This window comes from Poecile atricapillus, chromosome 7 (assembly GCF_030490865.1).
Source record: "Poecile atricapillus isolate bPoeAtr1 chromosome 7, bPoeAtr1.hap1, whole genome shotgun sequence".
Classification (NCBI taxonomy): domain Eukaryota; kingdom Metazoa; phylum Chordata; class Aves; order Passeriformes; family Paridae; genus Poecile; species Poecile atricapillus.
Genome location: NC_081255.1, coordinates 23,726,127 through 23,738,646, shown reverse-complemented (window position 1 = coordinate 23,738,646; position 12,520 = coordinate 23,726,127). Strand labels below are relative to the sequence as shown.

The 12,520-nt window shown below is 38.8% G+C and overlaps 1 protein-coding gene across 14 annotated transcripts in view; it reads right to left on the bottom strand.

Moving 5' to 3' along the window:
* The window catches only part of ST3GAL3 (ST3 beta-galactoside alpha-2,3-sialyltransferase 3), a 185,763-nt gene that overhangs the window by 139,579 nt on the left and 33,664 nt on the right, over positions 1 to 12,520 (bottom strand). The gene's annotated exons all lie outside the window — the stretch shown is intronic.

Here is a 12,520-nt window from a genome sequence, read left to right as displayed (position 1 = left end):
CAGGAAGCAGAACAACTTCTTCACCAACCAGACAAAACAAGAGGCACCAAGCAAAGGCAGAACAACAGAGTATGCAATAAACCACAGTGCCGTTAACCAATGAAGTAGCTACAATTCATTGAAAAGAATTTCATTTTATGTCTAATAAGCTTGGTCAAGTGAATCATAACATGCTGTGACTGCTGGCCTAGAGAGTTTTTTCTTATCAAATGTATTTCCAATATTTTATCCCCACTTATGGGCCTCACTTCTTATGATCAGTTCTTCCCTGACACGGTTTGCTAAGCCAAGCACTTTGTGCTCCTTGCATTCCATGCTCACCATGTTTCCCACATCTTTACTCACAGTAGTGGCTTCCAACTACTTCCAACAGTGCATTTCAGTTCATCAATATCTTTTCACCTTTGCACTATATGCAGCACATGTGCAAAGCATCAAGAAAATATAACCTCTCTACTTGATACTCTTTTATTTTTCTATCTGGGAATCACAGCAATGCTATAATCCATGACTGCATTGGCAACTCTTGCTCACCAGTTAACGCCTGACACTTTTAGTCACTGTTTCATATGATGGGGCACCCTTTGCTTCAACTGTGGTTTAAAGATCCTAGTTTTTATATATGCAACTTGACATTTCGCCACATAGAAACCCTTAATGCCTGCTTGCACTCAGCTCACCCCATGATCCAGACCCCTTTATTAGACATTCATTTTCCTCATACACCACCCTTTCAGCCTAGAATCTGTTTGCAAAACTACCAGTAATAATTTGATATTCTGTTCCAAGTGGAATTGCATTATGGCATCATGCTCAATAATGGGGCTTTCCCCCAGCTTTATGCTTATTTGAGACAAACCAAGATTTATTTTGGTAGTAAGCCTCCTGATTTGCCATCCATTTTCATGGAAATCCTAACTGAAGGAGAAAGACTACCAAATTCTATACCCATACAGAATTGGGCCCAGAATGTAGAGACAAATTGCCAGTGGGCACAACATAGAAAAGAATAAAACACCACAATAGGATTAATAACTTTATGGCCTGAGAAACTTTAAACTGACACAGCAATAGCTAAATGAATAGCCCAAATCTTTTGACATTTCTCTTTGTCACTCAGGGTTCAGAAGCGATCAACTCATCACACATCCTCTGCAGTATCACAAAGGCTGCCAAGGTGGAAGTCCTCAGTGCAAGGCAAAAAGCTCAAGCACAAGAAGACTTAGCCTGCTGAAAAGAGTTCAACCTCCTGCTGGATCACTTGAAATTTAGGCAGGCTACAATCACAGGCACTGGCAGTTACCATGTTAGAGCTGAAAATAATTTGACACAGGACTGAGCCCTTGGCTTCTCTATATTTTACATTATCCTGATGCTTATTTTCCAACCCTTGAAAATGCAGTAAGAAACTTAATTTTCAAAATTAATACTGTTGTTTTAACAAAGGACTGTTAATTTGACTGGGTTTGAAAGGATTTAGAAAAAGACAGTCTGTGCTGTCTCGGATCCAGCACTATGGTAGTAACATTAAAAAAAATTAAAAAGATATTACTGGTCTCAAAACTTACTCCAACAAAAATAAAAATCCATCTGGACTTAACAACTGTATTTCCTCTTTAGGGAATAAAATTCAGACATCATTATATTATTCTAAATAGCAAGGAGTTTAATTCATTTTAATTGCATTAACTTTATTTGCCATCAATTTTAAAGTATCTCTGTGGAGTTCTACTTTTTAAAAACTGTTGAGATTTTTATCAACATAAAGTACTGCTTTGTAGTTAATGTCAAATTTAAAAGCTGTTAATTTTTCTGAAATATATTTTGCGCTCACACACTGCACATGAAATATTAGGACTTATCTAAGAATGGCTGAAAAGCACTGCAAGCACCAAATTAATAACATTATCACAACCCACAAAAATAGTATAATGTTTCATTCCCTTAACTGAGAACATTATCTTCCTCATATAAAAGAACAATTTACAAGAAGATTAAGAGCTCCCTTTTCCAATCCAGTCCTTCATGCTACTAGTAGTTTCAACTAATCAAATTCACTGTGAAAAACCTGTATCATAGTCAACTCCCCCTCGACCTCCAGGAGTAATTTCACAAAACATGGATCTTTATTAAAACACTTTGCTAAAACTGTGTTTATTTCTGGTATTAGCACTCCAAAACTGAATAAACTATAAACCTGAAGAAAGCTAAGAAGATAATCACATGTCACCTTTCTTCTGCCCAAATAGTTACATCCAAATTCAGAGCTACAGGTTATTTCTGTCAGAAGTTGACGGAGAGAAGCATTTCTTTGAAGCAAGCCAGATTTACTTGCAAATACACTGAGTTCTGCTTCCACAAACATAAGAAGAAAAGTTTCTTTGCTTCTAGTTTCAAATCTCCTCCAGTCATGGCTCAGTTCAAAATCCTCCTGACTTTCTAGGGGGTCTTTTTTGCTGAGACAAAGTGGCAGCTCTGTCCCTGCCCAGCGCCTTTCCCCAAGCCCTGGAGTGCGCTCTACCTTTCAAAGGCAGTCTTGAAAGGCGTTATCTTTCAAAACTTACTAAGATACAATGTAAAACATACCCACTTACATGCGCCCTTGCTTTAGGTGCCAGGAAGTGTTTGTGCCTGAAGGAGAAGTCCCCAATCTTTCGGATAACTATTTCCATTAAGAAGCTTAAATGTTTTTCCTCCTGCCTTAACTAAAGGGCAGCCTTTATACCTAAATCATGAAATCTGACACACAGTAGTTTGCCAATATGTACAGCTTAAGGCTGCACACACCACAGTGCCAGTCTTTTACATCTGTTCTCATGTTAACTACAACCTTTTTTTTCAGTGGCTCTAGCAGCTTAAAAAAGAAAAGGGGAAAAAAAAAACCAAAACAACAAGATATAGCAAAATCCAAATGTAAGTCTGGATCTTATACAATCCATCAGAAGAAGCACAAGCACTCACTCAATTTAGAAGGCACTCAGTGCCAGGAATAATGGCAGCTGAGATCTTTACCAGCCAGATTGCAATGTTGTTTTGGGTCACTTTGTGTCAAATTTGTGTTAAAGTTGCATTGGGATCTATGCCCTGGGTCACTTTCCCCTCACTCCCACCATTCAGTTAGAGCATCACAAGTTGGACCAATATATAAATCTGCTCCATCAGCCCCCACAAAACAGTGCTGTGCAGGGCTACCTGAATGCATTCCATCATAGCCCCTTTGGAGTGTGGAGGAGTGTTGTATGGGGCCCTGTTCCTCTGCTGTGAAACCAACACAAGGATCCCGTTCCATTCAGGAACAAGGAGCTCAAAGACAGACTCTGCAAAGACCCCCTCAGTGCTGCTCTGGGAACAAATTTAAACTCAGTTCCAACAATGCTCCATACAGGACTCAGAGCTGAATGTACCTTCGTAGGAACACAACTGGACTTGCACAGATCTGTTCTGTAGTAAACAAACAAACAAACAAACCAAAAATGAAAACCAAAAACCAAATCTCAAGAAAACTCACCTGCAAATCTGTAATGACTACATTTATTGCTGCACTCACACCACAGTCCAGCTAAGACATCCAGGTATGTGGACTGATTGTATTTCAAGGCAAAGGATGCACTTCAAGTGTTGCTAACCCCTTACCTTTCTCAGGGACTGCATAACTGTGCACCACACTCCCCTGTCCCTAAAACAGGCAGATTGTATCATCCATCTTGCTACGTGTATTGTGCACCTTAGCTTGGGGCATTTTTGGACACCAGGCAAGTATTTAACTGCTACTTGTAACAGATTGCTGTATCTTTTCCAGTAGTCTAGTTTCTGAACAGAAAAATAAATGAAGATTTGGATCTTCACAAATGAGTGATGATCCTGACCAACAAACTGCAGATTTGTAGGAGACAAACAAAGCCATGCTGAAAAACATCTGAAGTTTCATACTCCATGCACATCACTCAATAAATATTTAAAATGGGTACTGCTCTGAAGAGATGTATGGAAACAGCTCCTAAAAGACCAATTGTGTTAAGTCCTTACAATCATGTAGGAGAAAATACACAGATTAATTTCCAATACAAATACTGTCCCTTGATTTCATCATTGAAGAAAATGCAATATACAAACCTAAAACCAAACAGTGGCAACACATAATGAGAACACCAAATATAATCCACATTCAAACAAAAACTGTATATAAACTGTATGTTTACCTAAGTGCTGTTTCAAAATTTCAGTCAAGATTTTTATAGTAAGTCCCTCTGAGAAGCCACTAACCTTTTATTGCTTTTTACAGATTCTCTCTGCAAGGATTTGTAGATATTTGTCTCAACCTATTGGAAACCAAAGAAGCTAAACCAGTAACTTCTCTTATCTGGGTTTTTTGGTTGTTTTGTTTTGTAGGGGGTATTGTTTGGGGTTTTTTTTAAAGAAAAAAAAAATAAAAAATGCAAAACCAGACTTCAGCAATAAAGTAACTTAGTAACTTCACCAAGAAAAACATGATTGCATGCTGCTTTGGAAGTGGTCCTGAGAAACCACAAACTGTCAGTCCCACTGGAGTTATAAGAGTTTAATAATAAAGGCTTAACAGCCTGAGTACCACATACCATTACAGCAATACACTCCACAGGCCAAGCCAAACAGGGAATACGAGAATACATCACAACATAAGGCTGTGATTTGGCACATCCTTATTCAGACACTCAAGCTCTGAGGTCTGTATTGCTTTGTTATATGCATAATCAATGTCTCTCATTCCACACCCCTGCTCTCCAGATACTCTGACGGATCCCTACAGAACTACAGCCTGTATTTAATAACATTGAATATAATTTATACCTCCAGAGCTTGGTCAGAAACCAGATATGCTGCAGAGCTCCATCAGCTGGCCTGGGGATGGCAACTGCAGTAATATTGTCTACTAAAATTTTGATTCAGAGTCAGAATGAAAAAAGAAAAAAAAGAGGTGTTTCATTTTTATCACAGAATTAGAACAACATCCTTAAAGGTTTGTCATTCATCTGTCTCCATTTTTCTGCTGAGTACTGAAAAGAATAGGATCAAACATCCCAGTAGCCATCAAAATCTATTTTCTATTTGAGATCAATATTCTGGAATGTAACATACCAGAGATGGAACATTTAGTGCATGAAACTCTTCATAACTTGCTGACAAATCAATCAGAGAACAATAACAACAAGAACTATTCTGATGTTTCATCTACTCAGGAAATGAAGCTCACAAAAGCAGCACACTCTCAAAGAACATTCTCCTGTCGGGATTCATTTGGCAAGAAGATCTGTCTTAGAATATCTCCTGCCCCAAAGAAAAAATATTTTGAATAAGACCCTCTCTTATCATGACTATGCAACATACTGGATAATTCTTATATCCAAAGAATTGAAGGGAACTAAGTAATTTCACTTCTGTCTTAGAGATCTCATTTAGATATCTAAAGCATGAATATCCTTCCTCAGATTCAGAAAAACAACTGCCTACACTCAAAAATTCCTTGACAGGGCAACAGTCACTTCCTAACACATTGTTTTGCATGCTGAAGATGGATTTAGGGAAGGGCTAAGTAATTTACTCAGTTAATGACAAATGCCATCCTAGTAACTTATTAAGTATCCTACTTTTGTGTTAATGTTGGGCTCCCAATTCCCCCAGCTTGGTCTATTTTGCTGCACTAAGCTCTTTCTTCTATAGTGCCCAGGATTTCCCTATTTGACACCTTTTTTCTGAACACAGCGAGATGGCTCTGTGTTAAGGGCACTAGTCACTACAATAAAATCTTTTGTACCACAGTTCAAGGATGTTCCAAGTGACTCATATTCGTCACTTAAAACTCAAGGCACTAATTAAGACATGGCCTAAGCTCCACTTCACACAGCATCAGTGATGGTCAAAAAATATAATACCACTCTTACTAGTAATCTCAGCTCCTACACACATATTCTGTCAAAAACAATCAGTAGTGCTCCCATGTTTAGACACCACAAGGAGTTATGATCTCAAATGTATTGTTAGAGCAGCATAATTCTAACATTTTCAATATCTAAGATGAGAAATTACATAAAAATATGACACATGCAGAGCACAGGCACACTTCCTAATCACAGATTTGAGAGCTAATAGAAGCAAATAAAGGGACCGCAAGTTTTGGCAAGCAAAACACATGCAGAGTTTCAGTCCAGTGCTGTCTGCAGCTGATAGGAGACTTAGGTTCAAAGTTCAAAACTTAGTCCCTTTATGGGAAGAGAAAAGTCACTCAGCAACAGGACACATCTTCAGCAACAGGAAATATCTGATTGTAAAGAACATTTCCAATAAACTCTGTATTTAATAAATTGTCTTTAAACAAAGCTGCACTAAATTTGAATGCCTGTCCTGTGTGCCACCTGGCTATACTTATTTTGGTATGGAGATATGGGAATAGGATAATGCTTGTTTCACATAATGTACCTGTGAGAGAAGATTCATCCTCATTTGAGAGCCACATAATGGAAATATCTCATTCTTAACAGTAATTCACTTATGCACTGTACAAATTAAAAAGTTTCTGCATTGTTGCTCTAGCCACTATCTCTTTAAATACCATCCCCATTTACAAAGCACAAAGCACTAAAGAAAGCCCCTAGGTTCTCTCTCCATTTTTGTGCCTGACCCAAAACATCCATTTTTTTATTGACAGCTGACCTCACAGCCAAGCTTAGATCTGAACCCAAAATCCTTGGCCATCCACTCTGTCCAGACATGAGGTCCCTTTTGTGCTTCAGCCTGGAGCCAGCCAGCTTCCACACCGGGAAACTTGACACGGAGCGCTGAGGCTCAGCACAAGCTCTGCTGCAGGGAGGGCAGGCACAGCTGGCTCTGAGTGAGTCTCTGCAAACTAAACCACAGCCAACAGGGGTAATTTTGCTATAACCCATGCAGCCCTGAACAAGTCCTTTGATTAAATTGTTTCTCATCCATAAAAATAAACAGTCTGATTTTTTCCAAAGGCCCTTGGATAAAAGGCTCGAGAGCTAAAAATGGATATTTTCAAGTATTTCAAGTATTATCACTTGTCTGGAGAATTTAATGTGGCATCAAGGTCTACTGGTTACACTGTAAATAGAAAAGTCATTCTCTATCACCTTTCAATTTCCTGTCATTTAATTGAAAATATAGCTCTCTTAGTGATACTGAACTGGAGAGATGTAGTAATATTTCTTTAGGCAATTTTTATGCATTTCATAGAACCTAACCAACCTTTTTACACTTGCTGTTTTGTGCATCGCTCCTTTTTCATCAGGATGTTTGTTATGAAGTGGTAAATGAACTGAACAAGAAACAACATTCATGTTCTGAACAGATGTATTTTTAAAATGGTCTGAGTATGCCAATTTTCTTTATTCTGCAATGAATGAATGGAATGAAAAGATGTGGTGCCCTGTGCCAGCTGGCAAATGCTTCAGAAGGATATTACATTGCTATTGTCTTCAGCAGCGCCCAAATAACTGTTTGGTGGCAGCAAGGGCTGGTATGTTGTGCTCCTAAGATCAGTATTTATTTGGATCTACTACATGACTGTGCAGAGCCATGACCAACACGGTGCTTCACCAAGCATCAGGGACATGCAGCTCCTCTGTGTCCATCACAGCTCCCCATCCCAGGGGAAGGCCAACAGCACCTGCTTCTTACCTTGCACTTTCCAGAAGAGAGATGGACAGTTCCCAGAGACAAAGGAGAGGGAAGATCAAGGTGCTGCAGGCATTCAATGAAGATATACTTGGCTTTGAGGAACACTACAGAAGGTACAGAACTACCATAATGTCACAAAAACACCCAGGCCAAACTCTACCAATAAAGCAGGTATCCAAGAGGTTCTTCACTTGACAATGAGAAATCCTTTCTAGCTAATCCCAAACAGATTCTCAGTATTTTAAGGAGCTCTTTATCTCCTAAGCCAAGCCTCACATTTTGGTTTCAATTATTACTATAGCACAAAGTCAGTCATACTCCCAAATTCCATAGAGGAACATGCAATAAATTACAAAACAGTACAATTTCTCTCTTTGAAGATAACAATCTGTGGCAAGACAGAAAATGGGTACTGGCAGTTGGGGAATTACACAGCACAGAGAAAATTAATTTTGTATTTTCATATTGCAAAAAAAAAATACATCTTGTTAGCTTAGATGCTATAAAACACAAAGCATTTATCATTTAAAATAAATTGCTTTAGTCTTGTAGCACTTTTTCTAAATATGGACATGGGCTTTTACCTCAATAAAACACAGTTTGTGTCTCAAACTTATATATACTCACACAAGTGTCACAGAACTCTGGAAGGCTGATGCACATAAATGAAGATATCTATATACAATTAATGACAATCAGGACAACAACTATTTTAACAGACTGCTCTTGGTTTTATGCTTACTGGAGCCACTCAACTATTTTTTCCCCCCTTTCCCTCACATGCAAAAATTTTTTCCTTTTCTGAGCTCTCTTGAGTTTGTTTGAAAATTATCTACAACTTATGTTATTTAGCCAATGGTCAAAAGCTTCCCAAAACCTTAAAGCACACAACATCTGGCCCACCTACCACAATAACTGCCAGCAAGGTCCTATGTAGAGTTTTACAGTGAGATTTGTCATTTCTCCCTGCCTGGAGCACAAACAAATCACAGGAAGGAGTAAGATATGAGGTATGAGCATAAAACATCTGAATACAAGTGATTTAGAGGCATTTTGTCTAGAAAATGACCACACTAGAATTTCTTTTGCATTGCAAGGACCTAGATTATTTATTAACAAGAAAGGTGATGCTGAACAGAAAGTCTGCAGGATCCGTTTTTCACTCATGTATTTTGCAGCTTGGGGTCAGGGGGAAGTTTGTGGGAACTTGTTTAACAGCATCACCACAAATTATTCTATAATTTGAAGAGATTTCTGGCCCATCAAATCCTAAAATTTAGTAAGTTTCCAAAACACGCTAAACCTTCCAAACTAAGATTTTGATTTCAGAGATCCTACACAACATGTGATTTTATAGGTAGTGGACATACTCAGAGAGATACGGAGCATAAGTTCTTCCCAAGCTGACTGGCTTGAGGAGCAACTTGTCTTTACCTTACTGACACACAGACTGGTCAACAAAGGGCATTATGCCTACACCTACACATCCTAAACCAAACACTGACACAAGCAAATCTGAAATAAAGGTGTTCCCAGAGTATCTACTTGACTATGAAAGCACCTATATTCAGAGGAAAAAAACAAACTATAAAAAGCCTCTAAAACAAAAACCACAGTAACTGAACAATGCATATATTCTCATTTCCTATTATTTTCTTTACATAAGTGTTTGATTTTAATTTAAAATAAAAAGTTCACCAAAACATAAGAAAAATAATCCAGGGATGCACTAAATACTGCCAATAGTGCCTCATTTCCATGTGCAGAAATTGCAGGACAATGAAAAACTTATTGAAATAGCAGCTGCAGGAGTGGAAGTTGATCATCACACACACCACTCAGCCCCTGGACAAATACAGCTGGAGACAATCTAAAGGAAAAGCGTTCCTCCTATCACACCACATACAAAAATACAATGAATCCCTTTAAATTATCACTTGGCAGAGAAACAAGCCAGTGAGGAAAAAAAAAATCAAACAAAAAAAAACCAACCAACCAAAAACAGCGTTAAAATAATTTCAAGGCACCCAGAAGGTTAAATAAGAAGAAACATTGGTTCCAGTCTAGGATCAATGAAATTAAACTGCTGAGCACCTCCCTGAAGTGTTTCACAAAGCAAGCAAGCTTTTTTTATAAAAATTAACTCATGGGGTAATTTCCAAATCAGCAGCGACTAAAAATCAGCAGCCACTGAAAAGGGAAAAGGACAAAAATAAAACATGCCTGTCTCACCTCCAGCTACAAGAATTTTTACTGTCCATAATAAATTCTACCAAAAAGATCCTTGTCAATCAGACTGAAGTTACAGTGACACAAAGCTTGTGTACAAAACTGGAATAGGCAGTAAAAAAAACAGAGAACTGCAGAGAGATACACTCCAAACATATTGGGTGACCCTACTCAGGAAAGCCACAGTCTCTCACATCTTTGCTACAAGCAATCAAAATGCCTCTGGAAAACAAAACTAAACAAGAAAACCACACCCAAAACCAGAAAAAAAACCCCAAACCAATCCACATCAATGGACTACTTTAATGAAAATATCGAGACAAGGGATAAACTAGCTTAAGAACAGTAATCCAGCATCCAGCGTAGCAGCATCCTGTGAAAGTGCCAACTCTACTTTAACAAAAGCTGTAACTTCAGAAATTAAGAGATGCCAAGAACAACTCCTTTTCTAAGTCAATTTCCACAAATAAAATCTACTGTAATCTCAGAAAGACAAAACTTCCACAGCGCTCCACAACAGACTCCATTCCTTATTAGCATTTCCAGCCACCTGCTGAAGTATGCTTCCAGCCAGGATTTCACAGGCTCACTGGGATTCACAAATTTTAGAGTTTCAGCAGTTCTGGATTACTCCACTAGCAGAACTTGTTATAAAAGGCAACAGTCATTTTATTAACCTTATTCTAAAACAGCTGCCTCATCTAACACAACTTCATTTGACTGGCAAAAAAACCCAACAGCTTGGTGTTGGCAGGTCTGGGATCAATTCAGCAATGGAAAAAGGCCTTTTCTTGGTTTGTGACAAGTCATCAATGTTGGCAACTTTTTGGCCCTAAATTAGACTATGAAATTGCCTGCACAACTGAGCAGATGATAGGGAAAAAGAGGAGAGGATTAAGGGAAGGGAGATAGCAATGAGTAGGGCATTCTAAAAATAAAGAATATTGCAGAAGCCTGAGACAGCAGGTCACAAAACACAAAGGCCTGCTGGTCACTTGGAAAAGGCAAACTGTGTTGAATGGCTTAAGCTGTTGGGTTTTAGAGTCAGGGATTCGTTGCAGAGGAAGAGGTTCTTAGGTTTTATGAGGTTTTTCAAGTGTAATAAGAGTGACTTTCTCAGGCTGGATAACCTTGACATTCCTTTTAAACCATACTAAAACAAACATGCCCACCAACTTTCCCAAACCAAATCAAGAAATGGCAACACTAACCATCGTAGATGCTATTCAAGGCAATACACAAACCTCAGCATCTCAAGGCCAAGGACTCCATATGGAGAAATGCAAGCCAAAAGCAGGATTTAGGGCCAACTTCAAAATTGCACATATGTAAGAGAACTGCAATCACTTTAAGATCCTCACTGCATCCAAGCAGCTCGTTATCACCAGCCCCAGGCCCACAAGACTTCAGAGAAGGAAATAAAGTTATCAGTTTCAGCAGAGCACTTTCCCACAGCTGGTTTTAATTAAGCTAATTTGGCAGTAGTGATTGACAGCAAGCAGAGCCTTCCCAAATCACTTTCCAAGCATTTTTGCCAGTATTTCACCATCTGTGATAACCAGGATACTTGATACTAACTAGGATCTGTCTGAGGTTCAGTGTGTCCACTCTCCCTTAAAATCATCTGGTACAGCCATTGCTTACAGGTAATGTGGTGTTGGGAGAAGATGCAGAACTTGAGGAAAGGTTCTGGATAAATTCCACTGAGAAAACCACTCTTAAAAAGCAGATAGATCACTTGCTAGAACCCCATCATACCTTGGCCATACCCATGGTACATGAAACTTATAAATGATCACATGGATATTGAGAAGATTTTGGAGCTGTAACAAATAGAACAGCCTATATAATTTCTAGGCTACTTGTGCTGTTTTGTGGATACGTGCAAGATAGGGCGGGTTTACCACAAAGAAATGCTTTGGGTTATACCATGATGTAAGAACAAACCAGGGTATGGCCAGACTGTGCAAATTTAAACCCTATTAAGGGAATGAGAAAGGGTCTAGCAAGGGAGTAATTTTAATGGCATCTAACTACATGGAATTTTTTTTCTAAGGTAAATCTGTGACCAGCAATTGGAGTGGGAGACACTAATGGTATCAGTACCAGCACTGGTACACGAGACCAACATACATAAGAAACGGATCAGTAAATATAAGTCAAGAACATTAAAAAAAACAAAAAGAAAAAAAAAACCCAAACAATTAGCCTTCTGCAGGAACATTTACCATGTACCCACACCTTGTCTGACCTGGTCTGTCTGGTTCACTCAAGGTATAAATATCTGATACAAACACTAGTTCAGATTAAAACACTGACCTGGCCAACTCAAATGCAGACTGCTGACACTAAAGCCAGAGTAGTTACCAGGAACCAAGCCTTAAGTCTGAACCAAGGCAAAGGAAACAATGAAATTTGCAGGATCATAAGTCTGGGCTTCACAAGAGCAGAATTCAGGAACCAGCTTCAGAAAAATCCACAGGATATGTGCCTCAGGAGAAGAGCAGTGCAGGAGAGTTTGCTCATTTTGAAGAAGGACCTCTACCACGCTCAAGATTCATAGAGCCAATGTGCAGAAACAAGCAATGGTACCAGGAGACCCACATGGATCAACAAG